The sequence below is a fragment of the Trachypithecus francoisi genome, unplaced genomic scaffold, assembly GCF_009764315.1.
Source record: "Trachypithecus francoisi isolate TF-2019V2 unplaced genomic scaffold, Tfra_2.0 Lachesis_group11, whole genome shotgun sequence".
In the NCBI taxonomy this organism is placed as follows: domain Eukaryota; kingdom Metazoa; phylum Chordata; class Mammalia; order Primates; family Cercopithecidae; genus Trachypithecus; species Trachypithecus francoisi.
In genome coordinates, this window is record NW_022681456.1 from 120567719 (window position 1) to 120575879 (window position 8161).

Here is an 8161-nt window from a genome sequence, read left to right on the forward strand (position 1 = left end):
CCAGCCCCCACTGCGGGGAGGGGTGCAAAGGGGGCGGGGGAGCAGGGCAGGGGGCACAGGGAAGCTGGCCCAGGGCCCCAACAGCCCCTGTCCTTGGGATCATTTGGTTCCTTGGCATCAGATTCTTTGAGCTGCTGGGCCTGGGGTCGTCCCAGGGCTGTGGATGGCCCGTGAGTCCCAGCTGAGCCTCCCTTGTGGGTGACACGTCTTCCATCCCTGCCTGCCACCTCCCCAAAGGTCATCTCAACCCCAGCAGAGGCAGTAACGTGCACTCTGGGCTGTTCTTACTATGGTGGCTTTCGTCATCTGACCTGTGCCTGCCCTGTGTCTTCACTCCTGGCCTTCATCTGTCCCCTTAATGGACCACAGCAGCCCCTGTGGCTTCTCTCCACAGAAGACAGAGCCAGTTGTGACACCTGCTTCCCTGGGGCAGGGTTTCAAGGTCTCACGTCTCATGTGCCCACTCGGCTTTCCCGAGTATCCTGACCTGTGGGGTAACCATGGCCCTGGCCCCCCACTCAAAGGGCCCGGTGACATTGCTGCAGTTACACCCCTCGAGTTTCGGACTTACTGATAGAGCAGGGAAGGAGCCAGATTCCATGGGGACCTGGGAGACTGACTCCAGTTTTGGCCTCAGGTTCACAAAGGAAAATGGGCCAGTGTGCTAGAGCCATGCTTCTCTCAAAGTGTGGTGCCTGACCAGCAGAGCAGCATCCATGTCACCTAGGAGCTTGTGGCAAGTGGGAGTTCTAGGGCCTGCCCCAAGCCTGTGGAGCCAGAAGCTCTTGGGGCAGGGCCACCAAGCTATGCAGACAGGCGTCCGTGTGACTGTGGTGCCGGCACATCTGAGACCTCGGCCTAGCCTCTGAATACTAACATCTCCTCGTGCGTCTGGAGAAGACACAGGCCATGTCTGGGAGGCAGGGAGATGGACTACCACTCCTCCTGCCACAAGGCAGCATGATGCTCGATTCCCTCAGAAGGATGTCCTTCATCTTTTCCATGCCATGTGTTCACCCTGGCCCTCCCAGCAGTCTGGGAGGACAAACACTGCACACACAAGAGGGCCATTCCCAGTCCCCACATCCCAGATTCATCTGTCACCCAGACACACGGGAAAGGCAGACTGGTTCCAGGGGATGAGAGCCCTCTTTCTGACACCTGTGTCTGATTCCGGGCCTACAATCCGCTTTGGACTACACGAAAAAAGTCTGGGGATTTTCATCGACCTCCAGAAGAAAGAGGCAGCGGCACATGCCTGGCTGCAAGCAGGGAAGATCTATTACATCTCCTGCAGCAGAGCAAGCTGGTGGACCTGTACATCCAGGTGAGTGGCAAGGGATGCAGGAGGGCCCCTGTGCTGTTCACTCTCTGTCCATCCATCCATCATCTATTACCCGTTCATCATTCCATCCATCCATCCTTCATCCTTTTATATCCATCTATTCACCTTCTATCCCATCCACTGTCCATCCACCATACATTCATCCTTCCATCATCTGTTTACCTGTCCATCATTTATCCATCCATCCGTCCATCCTCCTTCCTCATCCATCCATCTGTGCACTGTTCGTCCATCCATTCACCTGTTCATCCATCTTTCCATTATCCATCCATTCAGCTGTTGATCCTTCTATCCATCTTCCATCCTTTTATCATTCATCCATTCACCCGTCCTTCCATCCTCCATCTCCTCACCTGCTCATCCTTCTATCATCTATCCATCTGTTCATTCCATTCATCCATCGTCCATCCATTCGTCCATCCTTCATGCATTTTTACAATCCATCCTTAACCCACCATCCACCTGTTCATCCGTCCTCCATCTTTCCATCCACTCACCTCCTGTTCATCCATCCATCAACCATCCATTCACCTGTTCATCCTTCCTTCCATCATCCATTCACCTGTTCATCCATTCATCTCATCACCTCCTGTTCATCCTTCATCTATCCATCATTCATCCATCTCTATCCATCTTTCATCATTCCTTCATCCATCCTTCATGCATTTTATAATCCATTAACCCACCATCCCCCTGTTCATCTGTCCATCCATCTTTCCATCATCCACTCACCTCCTGTTCATCCTTCCTTCCGTCATCCATCCATTCACCTGTTCATCCTTTCATCCATCCATCATTCATCCACCCATCCGTTCATTCATCCATCAAACATCCATTCACCTGTTCATCCTCCCATCCATACATCATCCATCCTTTCACGCATCCATCATTCATCCATCCACCCACAATCTACCTATTAATACATCCTTCATCTGTCCATTTGTTTATCATACATTTGTCTATCCACCCATCCATCCATATGTACATACATCATCTACCCACATACATATTCTAACCACCCACCCACCAATTCATGTCTATTCGTCTGTCCGTCCTCCATGCATCCATCTATCCACCACCCATCCATCCGTGTCTATACATCTGCTGATCCATTCATCCATCCGTCTATCCACCCACTCATTCCTAAGCCACTGCTGAGCATCTGTGTGTATGCCTTTTCCCTCCAACTGGTTCCCTCATATCCTCCCCCAGTGGCCAGCATCTTCTCCCTGAGGGCAGAGGCGTGGCCACTCAGTTAACACACAGAAAACCTGCTCCAAGCGACACGTGGCACATCTCCTTACAAAATGCATCTATTGTAGCGGCTGTCTTCAGAGGCTTTCCCAAACACAGTATGATCTGGAACAAACTGTGAGCCCACGAACCTGGTGAAGCTTTCATTATGGAGCACTGCTGTATACCTCCTTGAGCTGAGGAGAGGGATCAAGAGCTCATGTCCAAGAGGGGACCAGGCCCACCCACAAACACTGTTCGTTCGGCCCTGAGCTGTGGCAGGGATGTGGCAACGCAGAAAGGAGCCAGGAAATGGGCTCCCAGCAATTGGGGCCGCAGAGACTAATTTGAGTGCAGGAAGAGTGGGCTAGGCTAGCCCTGGTGGTAGGATTCACAGTGTCGGGCTCTGGGCGGCAGCTGCTCAGTCACCTCCTGCACTCAGGTCATCATTCACTGTCCTCATGCCAGTGGTGGGGGCAGCCCCAATGCACAGGTCTGAAAATGCTCAGGTGTACCTGCAGTGTGTGAGACGAAGGAGGCTGGTGAAGGTGGGCGTGGCCACCTCAGCTGTGGGTCCTGAGGGAATGTCTGCCTCCTTTCAGGTGGCACAGAATGTGGCCCTGTACACAGGCAACCCCAACCTCGGGCTGGAGCTGCTTGAGGCGGCTGGAGACATCGTCAATGGGGCCTGGGAGCGGGAGAAAGCCGTGTCTTCTACCCCAGGTGAGCTGGTCTGTGGGCTGATGTGGGTGGCCCTCAGGGGGCACCTGGAGGGCTGAGGCACAGGTGTGGCAGGCAGAGGTCTCCCACCTGGAGGCAGGCCCACCCATGCACATGCTTAGTTTCCTAGTGGTCTCACTGGGAACGATATTGACTGTGCCCCCTGCCCGGGACAAACGCTTGGGGCCTGGACATGGCAATGGCCTTACCCTTCACCTGATGATCTCAGCAACCATGAGCGGGAAGTCTTGTCCCCATCTTACAGATGAGGAAACTGAGGCTCAGAGAGGCGCAGGACATGTCAAAGGACACACAGCATGTCAGTGGGAGGCCCAGGACCCGTTCTGCATGCACCCCGAAGCGGGGACAGCTTCTCCCTTGCTCTGAGCTCACAGTGTGGCTCAGCCTGGGCACAGATCCATGTGTTTTTTAGCCAAGAGTGCTGGCTCCCCCCAGACCCCGGTGCCCTGGTGGGAGAGGCCGGTCTGAGGCTGCCGGGTGTAGTTGGATGGGCCTTAGGCAACTCTTCAGCCCCCAACTTGGTGTCTGAACCGTGTGTTATCCCAGAGCACAGAGCTGTGTCGAGATCCAGGGTAGCTGGGCATGGGAAGCTCCAAGGACATGTTGGAGCTCTGAGGAGGTGCTGGGCAAGGTGGGTTCTGCGGGAAGCCTGACCCCACCTGCCTGTGTGGTGGGACCGACCCTGCCCCTGCAGTGACTACGGGCAACCGCAAGGCAGAGCTGAGGCTATGCCAAGCTGGTGGCACCCCAGGAGGGCTTGGAGTTTGCCCACATGCCCTAGCACTCAGCATCACCCTGGGTAAGTCCCCTGAGCCCCCACCCTGCCAGGACCCACACTTTGCCAGAGCCCAGCCTCCAGGTCTTCAGGGCAGAGCTGAAACAGCTGCTGGATTTTCCTGGTCTCCTGTCCAGGCAGGCAGATCTGCCCAGCTGGCTTCCCCGTCCGGCCGTGGGGACAAACCTGAGGTCTCTCACGCAGGGCGGAGCTCCCTGCCTTGCTGAGCTCTGCTTCCTCTGCCTCTTCCCGCTGCTGACCACAAGGCTGCCCAGTGTGCCCTCTGCCTTCCAGACATGCCAGGCATCTCGTTGGTCCTTGTATGTGCCAGCTGAGTGGCACATTCCCTTTCTCTTGTGCCCTTCCCCCCCTCATCAACCACATGGCTCTCTGGCTGATGAAGTCCCATTTCCCCTTCCAGCAGCCTGCCCTTAAGGCCAGGCATCCCCTGGTGCTGTGCCAGGGTCGTCTGTCTTCCTCCAGAGACAGGGAGCCCTGCTCAGGCCGCATGCCCCAGCGCCTTGTGCCCCAGGGCCCAGATACACAGGTGTGCAGCTGTGTGGGAATGCATTGAATGCAGGCTCCACGGCACCCGCCCTGAAAAGGGGAGGACATCGGAGACAGCCTAGGTGGGTTTATGCATCTGTGGGGGAACCTGGAGCTCAGGCACGCAGTGATTCCCCAAGGTAGGAGCCTCTGATCATGACACACCCAGGAGGTCAGATGTCACGTCTGTGAGTTGCCTGGAGCACCTAGAGCATTGGTTCTGGGCTCCCCTGGTTAAAAACCAGTGAGCAAGGCAGGTGGCTATGTGTAGGACAGAGCTGGGCCATCCAGTCCAACTTTGCCAAAGCCTCACAGTAGACAGGGCAGGCCTTATTAGTTCTGCTTTACAGATGGGAAAGTGAGTCTGGGACCCCGGAAGGGACTGGCCAGAGCTGCCCAGGTGACTGCAGGTGCCTAGAGGCAAGCCAGGTGCTGCCCGGGGTCTGCATACCTGCTCCTAAGGGGCCTGTGCCTGCCTACCCCAGGGAGACACGTCCTCACACCTGCCCCTTTGGCCTGCACCTCAGGGAACGAGCGCATCGCCTACCACCGGCTGGCCCATGGCAAGCTGGCAGAGCTCTACCTCAAGGCCCTGTCACTCTGCAACTCCCCACTGGAGTTTGACGAGGAGACCCTCTACTACGTGAAGGTGTACTGGTGCTCGTGACATCATCTACGACCTGAAGGTGGGTGGGGAGGGCAGGGCCTCTGGGTGTTCCCGGCCCCCTTGGAGTGGGATCTCCACAGACCCCAGGGGTCTGGGTTCCAGCCTTCCTTAGGAATGGCCCAGTGGCCTCCCTGGAGCTCTGCACCTGGCGGAGGAGCGGCAAGGTAGCAGATACAACCCAGCTCCCAAGCTGGCCAGGCCCCACCCTCAAGAACTCAGTCTCAGCCTGGGAGGTTGACACATGCGTGGGCATGGTGGCCTCTAGGTAAGCGGGATTGTAGTCAGGGGGCCCTCCTGGAGGAGGCGACACCAAAGCTGAGTGTTGTCAAGTGTCAAGTTGCATTTAACAAAACAGGGTCAGGAAGGACGTTTCAGAGGACAGCATCATCCTCACGTTGAATCCACATTGCAAGATCCAACCCAATCCCGGCGCCTCCTCTAGGAAGCCTGCCCAGGGTGCCAGCCTGCACTTTCTGGAGTCCCGAGACACCGTGCATCTTCACATCACCCAGGAGGGTGGGGTGGGGCCGGTATCTTACCATCTGCTTCACAGACAGGGAAACCCCAGCACAGGACAGGTGCAGTGGGGCGGGGCCCCAGCCAGCCAGCCAGAGGCCTTGCTGGGTGTCAGTCTGTCTCGAGGGGAGGTGCTGGGACCGGTGCTCCCTCTGCCCCCGCCCTGCAAGAGTGGAAAGCTGGGACTGGCAGACTCAGACCTGGGGTGTCTCCACCCTTCCTCAGCATCGCACCGGCACCGCATCAGTACTCCTTATGGGCTCAGGGGCCAGGGCGCTCCAGTCCGGGACCGAGATCTTGGGGCCTTAGAACAACATGAGGAGCTGGGGTGCCCTAAGAACCCGCCCCGTATCGCCCACCACAGGCCTGGGCTGCCCGGGATGCCCCCGCCCAGTGCTGGCGACACCTGGTGCTCAGAAGCAGTCCCTGTGGCCTCCCAATCCCAGCCAGACAGGGAGGTGCCAGGTGTCAGGCCCAGAGGGACGCTGCTCACTGCTCAGGGGCTCACCTGGGATCCATGACGGGCCTCCCAGGAGCCTTTCTCTTGGTTAAGCCTGCGCCCACTCTGCCTGCCCAGGAAGAAGGAAAGGGCCAAGCAGTACCTGAAAGGCCAATGTGCACGGTTGGGGTCGAGGGGCAGAGACCTCCTTCACCTCCTTCCTATGCACAGCTCTCTGGGCCTCATCGTCACCATGTTGTCAGCGCAGGCCAGCTTCCCACAGGGAGGCCCTCTCAGAATTCCCAAGGGAGGCTGTCTTTCCAAGGCCACGCCCTCCTCCTTGTATAGGAGGCTGTGGACCCAGGGCCCAGAGGAGGGGGAGAGAAAGCCGGGCTGGATGGGGCCTGGAAGGCTGGCAGAGGCAGGGGTAAATGGACATCCTTGCCGATTACCTCTAAAATGGGGGTCCCCTTTAGTCTACACATGAGAGTGAGCCCTGCAATAGGGTGGATTAGGTGTGTCCTGACTGAGCCTGACCACTCAGTAGCTGCTGCACACACTAGAGGCACATGGAATGCACAGGCAAATGCACACAGGCGCACACACACAGGGACATGCACACTCAGCATATGCCTGCCTGCACTGAGCAACTCCTTCCTGGAGGACACACACCAGGCGCACGCACACACAGGCACACAACACGCACCACAGACACATGCTTTGGCTGGCTCCTTCCTGTTTAGGTGGGATGCCTCCACCCCTTTAGGAACCCCTTGCCTCCCACCCCTGGCTGAGTCTGGGGCCTCCTGGGTCCCCCACAGGATCCTGGGCTTCCCTTTGCCACAGCCTGGGCCACCCTGTGTGGTCAGTGTTCACTCCCAGGTCCCTCAGATTGGGATATAGGACATTAGGCTCAGCCATGCACCCAGCAGAGTCCAGTGTTCGACTGGACGGGGACTCGGGGCCTTCTCAGGCCCCTGCTCCATGTGGGGTGGGGCAGTGAGGGAATGGACTGCTGCATCTTGGACTTTGTCCTTGGCCCTGGGAGCCATCTTGAGATGGTCAAGGGGGACAGGTCAGGTACAAATCTTAGGTCTCTTGGGTGACCCCCCCATGTGGAGGAGGTGCCTGGGGAGAAGCCGGGTGGGGGATGGGAGGGTCAAGGAGGAGGTCTGGGAGGCCAACCCAGGGATGGTGAGTTTGAGCCAGAGATGCATTGAAAACGGGAGTAGATGTCTGGGGAGTGACACACCATCACTATTTCAGGGAACATTGCCAGAGAGGACACCTGTGAGATGGTTTTGTACCTGGCCTGGCCCGTGGAGGGCCTGGAAATGGTCAGCAAGGATAGGGGCCAGAGGGAAGCCAGGGTCACTCAACGGTGTGCCCCTGCTGTGGCTTGGAGCCACCAGTCCTGCATGGAACTCTGAGCAGGCAGGATCTGCCCTGACAGCCCATGGGGAAAGCAGCCACTGCCTGCCGAGAGGATGGGACTGGGGCAGGAGGCTTGATGTGAGTGGGGGCGTAGGGACAGAGTATTCAGGGGGTGTCAGGGTTGTCCCCACCTCCTACAGCTGAGACCACAGCAGTGTCACAGGCTTCAGGGCTCATGGGGTGAGCCAGATTGACTGGACATGTGGAAAGCTGGAGACGGAACGGTCTCTAGAAGACAGACTCTGAGTCCCCCTTTTGCTGAGCATGGCCTGTCCCCTTCAGGACCGTTTTGATGCAGCCGGTACTACCAGCTGGTACTGGCAGCTGCCGTGCGCCTGGGCAACAAGAGGGCACAGCTGAAGATCTACACGCGGCTGGCCACCATCTCCCCACAACTTCCTCCTGGACCGCCAGAACTCGCTCCTCTTCTACCAGAAGGCCAGGACCTTCGCCACAGAGCTCAAC

General features: G+C 57.7%; 1 long non-coding RNA gene across 1 annotated transcript; it reads left to right on the forward strand.

The window, feature by feature from the left end:
• Positions 1 to 1232: 1232 nt before the first annotated feature.
• LOC117090524 lies at positions 1233 to 7904 on the forward strand. The gene is made up of 5 exons (XR_004440038.1): positions 1233 to 1327; positions 2558 to 2697; positions 3181 to 3327; positions 5168 to 5326; positions 7529 to 7904. It is a non-coding gene; the product is annotated as an uncharacterized LOC117090524 (long non-coding RNA).
• Positions 7905 to 8161: the final 257 nt, after the last annotated feature.